The sequence below is a fragment of the Acinonyx jubatus genome, chromosome C1 (assembly GCF_027475565.1).
Source record: "Acinonyx jubatus isolate Ajub_Pintada_27869175 chromosome C1, VMU_Ajub_asm_v1.0, whole genome shotgun sequence".
Taxonomy (NCBI): domain Eukaryota; kingdom Metazoa; phylum Chordata; class Mammalia; order Carnivora; family Felidae; genus Acinonyx; species Acinonyx jubatus.
In genome coordinates this window covers 187720384-187736627 of record NC_069381.1, presented here as the reverse complement: position 1 = coordinate 187736627, position 16244 = coordinate 187720384, and the positions used below count along the sequence as shown (strand labels likewise).

The 16244-nt window shown below is 38.1% G+C and overlaps 1 protein-coding gene across 9 annotated transcripts in view; it reads right to left on the bottom strand.

Annotated features, from left to right (window-relative positions):
- Positions 1–16244, bottom strand: part of PARD3B (par-3 family cell polarity regulator beta) — a 997127-nt gene that overhangs the window by 424708 nt on the left and 556175 nt on the right. The gene's annotated exons all lie outside the window — the stretch shown is intronic.

The following is a 16244-nucleotide window of genomic DNA, read 5'->3' as shown; positions in this document are numbered from 1 at the left end:
GGTCTTGGGCATCCAGCCTCTAGAACTCTGAGAAATAAGTTTCCCTTGTGCATAAGGCACCAGACCTGTGGTATTGTTCTAGAAGCCCAAATGGACTAAGACACCATCCTAGAGACTGCACTTCAGAGTGGCTTCTGTGTCTGTGAGATTTGCCCAGGTAGAGGACGTAGGTAGCCTAGATCTGGGAAGAGTCCACCTCCCACCTCCATGCATTGTTCCTGCCAGGTTCTTAAAAGGGACTGTTCAGGTGGCCCCAGAGTCCTAAATAAATGGCTTAGGCTACTGAACATTGCCCTTCACTCTACATTATTCTTTTCCAGTATTCATCTTCCAAATGATCCTCTGCATTACTGTTTTTATATATATGTGAAAGCGGGACAAGGGTAAGGGAGCAATCTCTATGGCCTTAATTCCTGTAAAATCAGTGTGTAATTACAAGAAGTTTAAAAGTTCAGCACACTTCCAATCAGTATTTCCCTAGCTGTAAGTTGAGCAGGACTTCTTTCTTCCCTGAACTAATGGATCTTCATTTTCCAACAAAGTCAAGTATGCTTCAAAGACTAAACAAGGACGATCTCACTTCAGCTCATGCCTAAGGAATTTTTTTTTAATTAATCCATCACAGCCCCATTTTTACTTGCTGATACATGAAAAAGGAAGGCTCATCTAAGTACAGTGAGTGAATGAATCTTCTTAGTCAAGCATTTTCCTTATAGTACAGGCCTACAATTTTTATGATAATGAAATCAAGCATAAGAAAAAATATTTATTTTATAGGTATGTGTGTGTGTAATGCAGAAATTATTTTCTGCAAAAGAAATTTTACAGTGAAGGTATAATGGAATAAAAGACTCTTTACTTAATATCTCCAAACCCCCTTTGTGTCTCAGCATATAAACCAACTATTCCTTCCCTGATTTTATCAGTGAGAAAACAATTTGCCCTCCTCTGAACTCCACTTTACTTTCTTTTTCCCGTTGTTGTGATTCTCATCACTTTTTCTATTCTTACGATTATTTCCCGGCATGTATGTCTTAACTCTGCTCTACTGTTGTGATCTCATCAAAGGCAGGAATTCTATTTAATTCAACTCTGAACCCAGTTTAGCATCCGGTACAATGCATACAATACAAAAAATATTTGTAACAGGGTGACTTCATAAGTTATTTTGTTGATACTTCTCTGCCACAAATTAATTAATTTAATTAATTAAATGTTACAACAATTAAATGTCTCTTCTTTGGATGGGTTTCTCTGTACCTAAAACTCATTCTTTCATCTCCTCCCACTTTGACACCTACTGGCAAACTCCTACTAACCCATCAAAGCACATCTCAAGTGTCACCTGCCTGTGACACACTGTGAGGGCACTGTGCCTGTGCCCTCATCTAGATCTCCTTAGGACTCTACACATAATAATAACATTATATCATGTTTTTTTAAATTATTATATAAATCTTTAAGGGCCTCAAGCACAAGGGCCATTCCATTCATATTTCCATCACTAGCACCTATCCCAGCGCATGCCCGAGAACAGTGCATGGTTAAGTATTATTTAACGGGCATTGCTGATAAGTGCTGGATCAGTTAATTCTGTGATTATAGTTCAATATGGGCCATGGTTCATTAATACTACAAAATATTTTTAAAAACTACTAATGAAGTTCCAATACTTAAGCCCACTGTCACCATTACCACCATCATCCAATGGAATTTTGGACTATTCGGTAGTGCATACCGGATATGTACAGCAACAGATTCCCCTTCCTCAGTTTTCTATACTGCTAAGCTTAATCATGACCTTTTTGCACCCTGATGCCTATGAAGGGCTGAGCTATGCAAGAAAATAGCTCACAAATGCTTCTAAGAACTCACATTTATTTTGGCTCATCTGATCACCATATCCGCTCTTGAGTTTTGATACGGGGTGGAGTAAATCTGTCAGTCACTTCTACTTTATTATGACAGCTGGTGCTACTTGGCAACTACTCTGTTCAAATTAACCCTATAAAAACACTTTTTCACATTAAAACTAAAACTGTGTCTCTCTCAACTCCTGAACAATTGGTTGAGAAGGTTAAATTCACTTACTGAGTGACTTCACTTACTCTAAATAAAGCCGAAAAGCAGATACACTAAAAGTTGCTTTGACAGTTTTTTTTTTTTTACTAAATTTGGCAGCATTATATACAAACACCAAATGAAACACTCTTAATGTATCTGATACCTCCTCATCTCTGCCTTTCAAATCCATTGCACCCTAGTCATGAATAATCCAGAATACTTTTTATATGCTATTTGACCTGTGAGAAGAATGAAAGCCATAATTCAAATCTGTTAATGACTGCTAGAAGAGACACCTGACCAATTATTTCCTTGTTACGGCAGTCCTTGATCCTAGGCTTTTTCTCTGTGGATGTAGAGTTCATCCCATTATTTTAGCCACATCAAAAGTAGGGCATTGGCTAAACAAACATGCATGATTTATAAAGGCAGCCATATCTTAGTGACATAAAGCAAGCCGTCTAGTATATAATGGGGACCGTATGTTCAGATGCCTCTTCAACGTATTTCTTCTGTTACCCTGTAGAATGAAAACCCAACCTACTAAAAAAAAACAGGCTGAGAAACGTAATTAAAGAATAAGAACAAATTCTAGATTTATGAGCAAGTGCAATGTATTTACTAACATGTTATAACAATAGAACAGGTTATTATCAATTTTAACCATGATTCAGCCTACCAATGCACTTTGTGCTGTCTTGATCTCTGACTTCTAACAAAAATACCTGTATTAAGAGAAAATTCAGCTGCAACTTCCTAAAAAATGTTAATACTGTTCTAAGAACATTGGGTATGAGCAAAAGTTCACTTTTTCCCTCCTAGCATTCTATTAGAATAATCCTTCCCCCCCCCCCCCCCGCCCCCATTCTCTTAAAGAAAAACAGATTTGGAAACTTTAAATGGATTGGTCTCCCTTTTACTTTCCTCACTCTCTGGTCTGAGGTAATTAATGTCTACTCAATATCATGCTCAATCATGTTTCCCCTGGGACAGTACTTTCAATTAAACCTTTTATTTCATCCAGGAATGCCTGGTCTCATTGACCACTGTACTTTTTATCTGTGGATTTATGATAATCTAATGCACATCTCCTCACAGGCAGAATGGACTTATGAGTCCTTATTGTTCTTATGCCAGAAGAGAAGTGAAAAACAAAATTAGCTCCTGCGGAAGTCAGGAAGGAAACCACATTTGTTTAACACAGCAAGAGGCCTTTCACTACCTGCCCAATGGCCTTGACCATCACGCTGCCCTGGCCTCTCAATGTGCTGGCTGCCCTTGCCTCGCTGCTCCAGTCTGATAAGACATGCCAACTCCCTTGAGAGCTACTGAGAGCTGAGGGGTGAGAGGCAACGCAATCCTCGGGTTACATTTTCAAAGGGTTGTGAAGGAAGTGAGACATTTACATGCTATTGTTATTTTTTTCTGTAAGAAACCCTACAGGTTAAAGAGGAACCTCTGAACTACTATCTGACAGCGAAGGCTGGGCTTTTAGAAAAGTAAGCCACTAGCCTGTTAGTAGCTATTTGCCTTTACTTTCTTTCCAGTCAGGACCCACGTGATTTGGTTTCTATTTTGGAAGCACACAAATTATAGTGACGTGTCACTAACTTAACCACCGTGAAACATCACATATATATATTTTTACGACGTACTCAGTAATGTAGCTGAAGACAAGGCTCGATCTAGTATACTTCTATCTCTTCATGATATGCGGAATAAGTCACTGTTTTATATATATATATATCCTCTGACATGAACAAGTTCAGCAGCCTTCATCTTTAATTTCCTTGCATGCCTACATAGCACATAAAATTATCAAGTTCATAATTGTATTAATATTTATTTATATAATTTATTTACAACCTGCCTAGTACCAAAGAGGAATTGAGGTGGCTTGCGTTAATAATTACACTGAAAATATCTGCCAAGTCGTCAACAAGTTGCTAGTGTTGACAGAGACCTATTTTTCAAATTGAAGAATTCAGAACCCTGAGATTTTTTGCTAAATTAAGGATGGTCAAAACCTTACTGAACAGTGGTTCTAATTCATTCACTTCTCTTTATGTGTAATGGAAATAAGCTTTAAATAGACTATGACTGTAGGTACAGACAAGGCCATTTTTATTTAAAAAAACTGGCTCTATTTTTTAAGGTTGTATTTAGATTTTTAAGTTTGTATTTAAGTTTGTAAACTTGCTTCTTACAACTTGAACTTTATGTTTCTCTCTGTCAAAAGGAATACTGGTAAATTGTGCCTAGGTTTCAATTAGCCAACAGGGTTCACTCACTCCACAGTATCGCCAAAACATAACACTACATGATAATTCATATTCTATTAGATAAGCTGTATTTAAAAATGTCTTATGGGAAAATACACCTAAATTTTCATGTTTGGAAAGAAGGAACACATCTCCTTTTGAGCCAACTACAAGAGTGAAGGCTTTCATGGTATCCACAGCAATGGTGGCCATCAGGAGTAGATTGGAGGAAGTACTACATCTTTGTGTATTAACTACTATAGCAACAAGCACCATAGTGGCAGAAGGTCGAAAAGGTGGCCATGAGGGAGATATCTGCTGGCAATATGTTATTCTACATTTACTTAAGAGAAGTCACTCTTTAGGTCAAATGCTCCCAAGGCATTCTGAACTGTAGAACAAACAAACGCTGAGAGGCAGACTCCTGTGGCCCATTCATATATAGAGAGATCATTCATAATTCAAGGCACTATCTGTATTGAGAGTCATGCCAAAATTTGATGCGTAGAAATTCAGAGAGTAGTATTTTGCAGTAAGAAGAGGTCTAAGAGACCAATTAGTTCAATCTCCTTGTATTGTAGATAAGGAAATTTTCCTGTTTACTGTCGATTTTTAAATTTTGATAATTTTAGCATTTATTAGTTTATCACTATCTCCATAATCCAACTCTTATTTCCAAGTCCCCAGTCCAGGTTGTGGGTGTCTACTGTAGAAAGGAAATCTACATGGGATGGGAAGAGGAAGGAAAAAGCTTCTTTCTCACCTAGGGAGAAAAGTAACAGGAAGGGGGACAAGAGTTTATATTTAGCAAGAGTGTCATGGCTAAAAAAAGTTGAGCAACAAAGTAGGGAAAGGGGCACACCTTATCCACTTTTGCTTCTCTCACACTGTATTTACATCAAGAAAGAACTCAAGAATTTCTTTGTGAATGGAATTCAGAAAGATAAGACCTGAGCAGTTAAATGACTTTTTCTAAACTTGAACATCTAGAGCAGCAGTCCTAGGTCAATAATGTGAATCTTACATCCCCAAAGAATATTCTTTCTGCTATAGAACAGTGTTCTCTTCAGCTTTCCTAACTTAATGTGAGAGACTAGAACAATTTTGGGCCAGTGAGTTATGCCTCCTTGAAGTGTGACTTTGCTGTTCTTTCCAGCCAAGCATGGATTCTAACCACCCAACCTCCGAATCCTAATGGGCTTTGTGACTTGCTTTGACAAAGAGGATGAGGCACAAGTGATACTCTGCAAGCTGCAAGGCTAGTCATAGCCCCTGCATCTTTGTTTTTACTGTCCCAAGAATGCCATGTAAGTAAGCTGGACTAGCTTTCTGGAGGATGAGAAGACACTAACTAGAACTAAGGTGCCCCACCCAACAGCCAGAACCAATGGACAGCCATGTAGAGGAGACCATCTTGAATCTTCCCACAGAAGATGCTCCAGTTGAATCCAAGCTGCAGGAATAAATCCAAATGCAGCACTTATAAGCAGAGAACTTACGAACACAGATTTTATAAAAGAGGGCATGAAATAGATCTGAAATCTGATAGATTTCTATATTATCCCTAGAAATAGTCTTGTTATAGACATGCAAATTTTGCTCACAGGATAGCATAAGTAGCCAACAATATTATCACTATAGGCAAAATGTTCCTTTCCTCTACTCCTTCCTTTTCTTCAGTTTTCCTTCCTGCTATTGGCTCACGTTCCTTCATATCCCTGGCCTTTCTACTATCCTTGTTTCTTTGAATCAATCCCTGGCCCAAACAGAATCCCATCTCATAAATGAATTTTTAAAATAATTTTAAAGTCCTTCTTGGTTTCTTCCTTTTATATAACTTCTGGTTCACTATTAACCTCTTGGCTTATTCCTTAAATTTGCACAACCAAAGGAAAAAAAAATGTGTGCAACTATTTTCCTGCCATTAGCCTGCCCCAGAGATGAAAGGCAGTATGCCATATTCTTGTTTCTTTAATGACACTCAGCATTGTCTATAAGTTCTTGGAGTTCACGGATCGCATCTTAGCATATTTTAAAATACCCAGTGTGACACAGCACCAATACACGTTTAATAAATATTTGATCAGCTAAACTAGGAATAGTAGGTGTTCAGTATTTGTTGAACAACTGAGTCCTTTTATCATCAATATGGACCCAGAAATGGAGGGAAACAGACGTCCGAGAAGACAACTCTTCTGAACACAGATCTCTTTATGAGTATCGTAGAAGAGAAACATTTGGCCTCAGGGAGATGGAGTGCCAGCAAGTAATGGGTAAGATATTTTGGTTGGGTGTTTTTGTGTTTTGCCATTTTTAGTTTTTATGCTTGTTTGTTTCTGTGTGTTTTTCCCCTCCAGTGGGAAGTCAAGGGTCTATGGATGAAATATGTAGCTTCTGGGAAGGAGAGGAGGGAGAAGGTGAGCCCTTTCAAGTTAAGCTGAAAGTCTGTAACTTCCCCGCAGGGTGCTAAAGCCAACAGTTCCATAAACCAGAAGCCAGAGACTCCAATATACATGCAATAACGACTATCAAGGGAAGGCTTTATTGCTTTTGGGGATATTTTTCTCCATTCTACTAGTATTACTTCCATCTTCATCACCACCTGGCATTTAAATGTAGAAATGTAACATAGAAATAGATACATCCTGTAATAGGGGCACCTGGGTGGCTCAGTTGGTTAAACATCTGACTCTTGGTTTCAGCTCAAGTCATGATCTTGTGGTTCTTGAGCTCAAGCCCTGCATCGAGTACTGTGTTGGCAATGTGGAGCCTGCTTGGGATTCTCTCTCTCTCCTTTCTCTCTCTACCCTTGCCTGCCAGTCTCTCTCTCTGTCTCTAAAAATAAATAAATAAACTTAAAAAAATTAAATATATTCTGTAATAGAGAGATACCACATTGAGTGTTATTTGCTTCCAAAAGGCAGCATGATAGGTTAGAAGAAAGAAGAGAGGAAGGAAAAGTAGAGAATGAGGAAATGTAAAAAAATTACAACATTTCCAGCTGTTAAACAATCCTTCCGCGGTTCTAAGTCTCTAAGAAATGTAAAGAATTAATTACGGAAAGACTAGGTGATAAAAGTCCTTCATATAACTCAATAAGTGGCCAGGAAACATAATTGAACTCGTTTATAATTGAATATCCTGTCATCGGGGCAGATTTAAAGAAGGGTAAACTTAAAGAGACATAACAATATTAAATGTCCTTTTGTCTTTTTAATGTTTGTGATTAAACATTCTTTTTAGAGACAGCATTGGGGCTGTTGTGGGGCTTCATTTAGGCAGCAACAGGAACCTAACAGTATGTGATTTGTACTTAGGCATCTTAATTTAAATAATTATAATATCTTAAAGAAAAAATGCATCTTAACTTCTTCAACATTTTATTATATCTGACAAGTTCAGTAAAAGGGCACCTATCTATTCGTGCATTATGCGTCATATGTTCTGCACACTCATTAAAAATAATGAGAACATATTTAAAAGTCATCGCCCAGAGAATCTTTGGGGACGGGGCATGGGAAGAGGTAAGTGGCAACAGATTGTGATTTAAGTGTCTATCTCTGTTTTATCAGCCCCCTTAGGAAGGGGGGAGGGGAGAAGTAGCAATCTTAAGCTGATATTCTTTCTTTAATGATAAAGATCACACATTTTCCTGAAAAACAGGCAGATGAAAACATGTTCAAACCTCCAAATACACTTTCAAAACGAAATGGACTATAGTGGCAGTTTCACATGTTCGGTATTTACTTTGATAACAGCTGGAAAAGTTAACCACGATCAATTAAGGCTGTACTTTCTTTTCCTTAATCTTTAAATATCCTTTACAAAATGAATGCATTTCCTTATCTTACACCAAATGTACCTTAAAAACGTACTGATCACAGGCATAGAGGTAATTAAGCAAATCAAGGTCATCCCCCGAGTTTTGTAACCACCTTCTTATCCAGCTGCTCCATATCAACAGCTGGCATGAATTATTGGAAACATTTGGCTAACTGGATAATAAGAAGGATATAATCTGTGGCTGGTTACAATATTAATGCTTCTGAGCTGTTTAAACATTTATGTTTAGAAAACTCTTCTTTTTTTTTCTAAACTCCAGAAGCCTAATCATGGCCACAGTGGTCACTCATAAGACATATGTTTTGTGCCATGAGAGTATAGCCGAATCTCATGGCTCTTCATCCTTAACACTGCAGGAGAATGCAATTAGGCCCCAGTCTTTCGAAGTGTCACGAGCTTCTTTTCAGCATAGGACTCTTCTTCTTTCACTACCTTCCAATCTCCAACAAAACCAGTCTTGTGATAAAAGTCATTAAATGTTTTCATTCTGACACGTGGAGGCCATACAACCAGGCAAAATGGCCGCACCGCCTCCATGCGTTCTAGTAATGCTGAAACAGAGCTTTTATCATCATCAGTTTTATCAAGACTAGATTTTGCTGCCAAGGGTTCAGTAAAATTCTTTCAGGTATAAGTACCTCCCAGGGAGTAGCGAAAGACTACAATTCCCTCAGCCTTGTGGGCTACTGAACACATTAAAAAAATTGGCAAACATTAAGGACCTAATCACTTAGTACACAGCATTAACCGACAGAAGGTGTGATGCACAGTTCAATGAGGTAGAAATCTTAAAAGTTTTGACTTTGACAAACAGTGTAAATTTTGGTAGGGGCAATGTCTCTGTGCCTCATTTTCCCCATTTTTAAGATAGATTGGAACAGCTAAACATAGTTGCTTTGTGACAGTAAACGAGGATCACTTTCTTAAGTGCTCTGAAATCTTTGCCATGAGTTCAAGCATAGCAGGATGGGGGGTGGTAGAATATGGTCCATGTAAGGAGCCAATGGAGCATACCTTACCCTATTAGCATCCATCCTGGAGATAGAGAAGGGACAGAGGTGTAACTGCAAACAAAGACCAATAACCCAATCTTCTAAACTGCCCTAGAAGTACCTCTCTTTGGTATGTGTCTAAATCTACAAGTTACAAGGTGGCACGTAACAAATTTTGAGCACAATCAAATTGAGTGTGGAAATTTAAAAGCACAATCGAGTTGGGCCTGAAAAAGTCAAGTACAATTGAGTTTGCCTAAATGAATCAGGTGTAATTGAGTTGAGTAACTGGATTGTGCTCAGCACTGGCCTTTTGCCAAAATGAGGGGCACATGACCAAACAGACACAACTCAATTGGTCTTAAAATTTTCACAGAATTATTTTTCTTAGAGCAAAAAAATTGTTTGCAGAATGGAAACATAAAGTTGAAAATTTGGTCATGACAGCTAGTCAGTTATAGCTATTAAGTTATCCTATAGGCCTTTATGTTCCTTATAACAAAACCACTGTTCCAATGATTCTCAAACTTGAGTAAGCATCAGCACTATCTGGAGGGCTTGTCAAAATAAATCTTTATCTTTTTTTAATTTTTTAAATTTTAAGTAGGCTCCACACCCAATGTGGGGCTTGAACTCACAACCCTGAGATCAAGAGTCACATGCTCTATCAACTGGGCCAGTCAAGCTCCCTAAACTATACCTTTAGCTCCAACCTTAGAGTTTCTGATTCCTCAGGTCTGAAAGGCATCTGAGAATTTGCGCATGTAAGAAATTCCGAGGTAATGCTATCCTGCTGATCTGAGACCACACTTTGAGAACCACTTCAACTGAAAATATTTTTAAATAGTTTCAATATTTAAAAAATATCTAATATTTTAAATATTAGGCAATAATACTTATTGTTTGTGTATGTCTTTATAAGTAAACTGTACTAGATTATGCAAATGTATTCATGATCATTTAAACTCTCTAAATTGTCATTTATATTCTATCAATACTATCCCTATACTTGCTGTCTTGGTGCAGCTGTAACTAGATATTGCTAGTGACCTGAAATTTAAGGAAATCGTTGCATATTATTTTTATTTGGTCTAAAATAATTGTATCAGGAAGACAATGCATTAGAGACAGATTAGACAGACATAGAGTAGGAGCCACAGCACCTTTAGCAATACCTTTTCCAACCTTCTACACCATCTGCTTTAATAATGTGTAGCTTTCATTTATTCAATCAACAAATATTTACTGAGCATATAGTGTGCACTAGGCACAGGAAATAACAACAGAAGATAATGTAATTTGACACTCACCACATATTAGCATGTATTCTCAGCTAATTCTCACAACAACCCTATAAGGTAGGTGTTGTTATTATCCTCATTTGACAAATGAGGAAATTGAGGCACAGAGGCGTTGAGTAAGATTGCAAAGCAGGGATTCACATTCTATGTGCCCTATTCTAAACACTTTACACATTTAATGCTAACAGTCTCTCAGGTAGGCATTACTCTGATCCCAGCATTAGGGATGAGGAATGGGGGCTCAGGGAAATAATTTAATCAAGACCATTCAGCCAAGTGAGGATTCAACCCCACCAACTGATCCCAGATCCCAGGCTCCAAACGATTACATTAAAGCCAAATACAAAGAGCTCTTAGTAGGTACCCTACAGTCTTTTCACCCCTTCCAATTTATTCCAAACAACACAATTTCTCATGTTAGACCTTGCTCAGTAAGCTGTCAAGTTGGGCTGCCTACTATCTCCTTGATGTATTTTATGTTTTCTAATCTCAGAGTATTTGAAAGTGCTGTTTTCTTCACCCTGTAAGCCCTGCATTTGAAATCCTACTCAATTAAGACCTTTCTCAAATACTGTACTATTCTTAAAGGGTTTTCTCAGCCCCCCAACCTTAATCCCATAGCACTTAATTGCATAATTTGATCAACTCATAACTCTTTTTTTCTTTATAGGTAGAAGCTCCTTGAGGACATGAATGCATCTTATTAATCTCTGGAGTTCACGTTGCAGAAACATGACTAGGATTAACTGAATACTGACTGAATGGAATTGCAATAAGGAGGGGAAAAATTATTGAAGAGAGAAGCAGAAACGGAGGCTCTATTTCAGCAAGGACTCCATCTTAAGTCTCGAGAACTGTGTTATCTGGAGAACCCATAAAATATAGCTGTGTTTTGTTTTCTGCATAATTATCTAAATTCCAAAACATAACTCCTGCACTTTGGTTTAGGTAGACAAATCATTCTGAAATCATCCTTCAATTTCTGCTACGTATCCACAAATAGCTGCTATAATATTCATTCTTCCTTAAGTACCTTGGTTAATTAAGCATGGAATCATTTGAATCTAATAGCCAAAGGGAATAAAATAATATATCAGTTAAATGAGGTTCCTCTAAGATTTCAAACAAAAATTCTGGCATGATTTATGATATTAAATAACTTGGCATTTGAAGGTATGAAGTTTTCACTTCGTAAGAAGATAAAAAACAGTCAAAGGAGTCGGAGCCCCATGTCATTTGCAAAGGTAGTCGCAGGGATGAGTAAATATGGTAGTGTAGGAATACACTGAGCTCAGCAACTATTAGGGGAGTGGCCACACACATGTGTATCTTTTTTTTTTTCCTCAGCGAAAGCAATATTCCTAAGTGAAGGTCAAATCCACATGACCAACATTGCTAACTTTTGAATCTCGATCATGCCAGGCAGGAGGAACTTGCTTGCTTGAAATAGAGTTCATTCCACTTGCAGAAGCCAGCATTTAATAGCAGGCAAGCTTGGCAGGTAGAAATTATAAATACATTTGAAATTTTCTCAGCTCGTTTTACCCACCAGGGGTTGCTGTGATTTTCGGGATAATTTAAAGATAAGGCAGCAGGTCAGAACATGAAACGTTAAAGAGGTTAACAAAGAAATGGCACAATGTTTTTTTTTTTCCTCCCCAATAAAGGAAAGACGACACACACATGCGTGTGCGTGTCTATGCACTTACATGACAAATAACACACACTCTCTCTCCTTCTCTGTCTGTCTCTCTGAAACTCTCAAAAACTACAGGCAACGAATCAATAGAAAAACCTTTCGTTTGTCATGATCTTTCCTAAACGGACACTTGGCATAAGAAAACAAGAATTTTGGTTATCAGGGATAGAAAAGAACTGGCAGAGCATGTCTGTTTCAGAACACAGCCAACAAAGCCCTGGTTCCGTAGCGCAGTTTTGTTTCACTGCAGACAGCGCAGTTTCACCTTCGGATTCTATTACCAACGCTAATCTCAAAGTCCCTTTTGCAAAAACGTTCCTTATGTGAACACCTCTTTAATAAACTCTCACCCAGTCAGGGGGTGAAGACATCAAAGGCTCTTCGAGCCTGGGATTCTGGAAGGATTACCTTTGAAACACACAGTTCTTTTGGTAAAGATACTAGAAAGAGCTAAATAGTTGTGAGGCTAGTACATGAATTCCTCTCACCTGATTTTGAACCCAGCCTGCCACTGATGGCATGAAGGCTGGCTACATGTGCTTCTAAATTTGTGATCCCAACCAGTTGTCCTGCCTTCAGGAGGAAGGACATGGACCCGCAAATGAAAGAATTCAGCACAGTTCTCATGTGGCAGGTCAGGAGAAATGGCCAGGAAGTGGGCGCTCAGGCCTCTGGAATGACAGAGGGTCACATCCGAGAGACCATCCTATCTTGGGACTTCCTGTGTAACTGCTGACCACATGCTCCCTTGGCTGTAAGTGTTAAGACTTTACAAGAAGCTAAGATAACAGAAAACAGGCAGAGCAGTGCTGTTAAAGGGGTTGAGAGCTCATGAAACAGCAAGGCTTAAGAAAAGGAACAGGACGGTTTCTCAGAGCAGGAAAACAATAAACATGGTTTGTTTTCTTCAAAGGAGATAGAAGAAGACAAAAGCAGGAAGTACTGTCCTTCCCTCATCCTGCCAGATTTTCAATGGAGAGTCAAGTGTGTGCATCAATCATGATAAGGGAGGAGAGACCAAAGTGATAACACCTTCAGTTTTTTTAAAGAAAAACACAAAAACGCATCACATAGCACACTGTTCTTCAGTTTGCTCTTTCAAAGAGTGCAGTGTGTGTCACACTAGGAAGCAGCTCGCGTTGAAATAGTACCGTGCACGCCACACATGACCTCTCTTTAAACTTCCCGTAGGATTCTTGCTACTTAGCACCCAAGGAAGGCATGTGGGGCGGACAGAGTACTATTCCATATTTCTCTAGAACGAAGATTCTGGGTCCACACTACTTCGGTGCTTATAATCTTCAAGAATGCGGTGCTTTGCTGTGGCTACAAAGCATATTCCACATATTTAGATAATCACAAGTCGAATAGTTTTTAAAGCGTCTAGACTGTTTGCCAGAGAATTCTAGGAGAATGAATGCTAACCACAGGCCCGCCAAATTTGGTATAACACTAAAAAAAAAAAACAAAAAAAAGAAAAAGAATAATTTATTTGTACTCATAATCTCACAGTTGCACAATTGATGTAATATGCTCCCTGGTGGGCTTGGCCTATGATGTCACTTTTGGGGACAGAAATCAAATTTCACTAAATTCTATTAAATGAGAGTGAACTAATATATACAAGCTGCCTGACTTACCAATTCAGTTTCAAACAAAAAAAATTTTTTTTTGGTAATTCAGTATTTTGGATACCAGTATGTATTTTCAAACAATAATAAAAAATCTCTGTTCAAAACAGTGGTTAGTCCCAGGCAAGCCTGAATAAATTTCTTTTACCCATAATGTATCTAAAATATAGTATTACATTTTTATTGTATTTGATTCTATAGAGGTGGCAAGGTACTAGAATAATTGCAGCTGACATATATTGAGAACTTACAATTGGCCGGAAACTATGCCAAGAGCTTTGCATGGATGATCTCTTCTAATATTCACAACAATCTTATGGTATAGATGAGGAAACTGAGCCTTAAGAATCATTTTGTGAGCTGCTCTAAACCACAAAGAAACATTGTATGACGGTGAGCTTGCAGAGTTGAACTCCAGAGACAATACTAAGCTTTAAGAAACCCAGGCCTCTGGTTCCCCTTAACAATAAGGGACCATCAATAGGTTACTTAACCAAACTGGACCTGTGTTTCTTCATGTACAAAGTTAGAGTCAGACATACAGATTCTTTGGGCTCCCTTTACTCTGAAAATTCTATTGTTACATTTATTAACTTCCAGATGTAGTTGTGTTTGATTGAGAATACATTCAGAGTTTCAAACTGGGGTAAGGTCAGCATCCCTCTCCCCCTTACCTGGGGCAGGCAGAAAGCTTCTAGGAAGAAGAAATTAGCTGTGGAGTTAGGAATTCTAGAAGACATAGATAGGAACGGGGTATAAGAAACTATTAGAGGAGAAACTAGGGTCTCATGAGAGTTTGAGTTCTTAGCGGGAGCTCTGTTACTAGGTTCTTTTGCTGGCTGGAATGCTTCTCTTTCTATGCAGGGTTTTACTCATTCCAGGACCATAGTTGAGGAGAATACCCAGTCAAAACTTCTTTCCTTGTTCTTATCCCTGAAACAGGTACATAGTCCCAGCAAAGCTTCCTAAAAGTTGTATCTCAAGCAACCAAAGAATTGGACAAGAAGTGAAAGGGCTTCCTGTTATATATACACGCTGCCTCTTTCTAATTATTTCTTCTCACTGTGGCTCTTGGAGAGAAAGACCAAAGTCTTTACGTAAGTAAGGGATTGAAAGAAAAATCCATCTGCATTTTAGAAAAAAAAATATTCGGACTCCAAGTTTCTGCAGCATTTCTTTTTAGGAAGAATAAGAAGCTTCAGTGAGGAAGTGAGACTGAAATTCATGATTCTGCCTTCCAAAATGGCTGGGAATGGAGGAGTCAAGTGGAGGAAAAGAGGTGGGGAATATAGTCTTTATGGCTTAAACCACCTAAACTTCTTCCCTTCCCTGTTTTACTGCAGATCTACCTAGAGCATTCAATAGGGCAAGGGCAAAAATGGACAAGATGATGTGAAAGAGAAGGAAGGACCAGAAATGTGGAGAGAAGGGGGTCCTTTGGTCAGTACTAAGGAGCATTAATATATGAGAGAGGCGATTCAGGAAGGCTGTATATTCAAACATGAATATAAACATAGATAACAGAATATCAGGCTTAGAGTAGATATCTTAGAGCTTATCTAGTCTTACCATGTTACCAATGGGAGAATTTTTTCTAGAGCATCTCTGACAAATGGTAAGGCAGTCTCTGTTTCAATATTCTAAGTTGCCTATTTTCTTCTTGGACAGCTCCAACAGTTAGAAAGTACTGTAACTTGTAATATTATCACTTCCAAATATTTGTTTTGGTACCAGCTCAAGGAGGGGCGGGAAATGAGTCTTAATTATTTTTGCATCCCCAGAACCTCCAACTTAGTGCAGAGCATGTACTTAGTAAATTGATCGTCTAATATGTAAGTATATTAATGGATATAAACTACCTGGAGAAACATTAATCCATACAATTAACTCTTTACCTATTTTATAGCAATCAAAATATGCCCTAAATTTTCCTTTTTGCAGGCTAACTATAGTCAGTTTTCTCAACTAACCCTCACTGGTTCTGATGATGTAACTCTGGGAACCTATCATATTACCTATATGTACCTTTGTCATTTCTTATATAGATTCAAAAGAAATTTAAAAAAAAGGGGTAATTAAAAGTCCTTTTATCACATCTATTCCTTTTTATTATTAGTCATAAAAGTCCTTAGAATTTTCTATAGTCTTCTTAAATACATACATCAATAATAAAATAATACGTGTTCACTATTTTAAAAATGAGAAAATTAAAATCTCTCATAATCCCAACATTCTGGGTGCATTTCCTGCCATTTGGGGGGGGTTCTTTTGAAGATATTTTAATGTGATTTGATCATGCTATAGATATCATTAAAAATTTTTTTTTTAATGTTTATTTTTGAGAGAGGCAGAACATGAGCAGGGGAGGGGCAGAGAGAGAGGGAGACACAGAATCCGAAGCAGGGTCCAGGCTCTAAGCTGTCAGCACAGAGCCCGACGTGGGGCTCGAACTC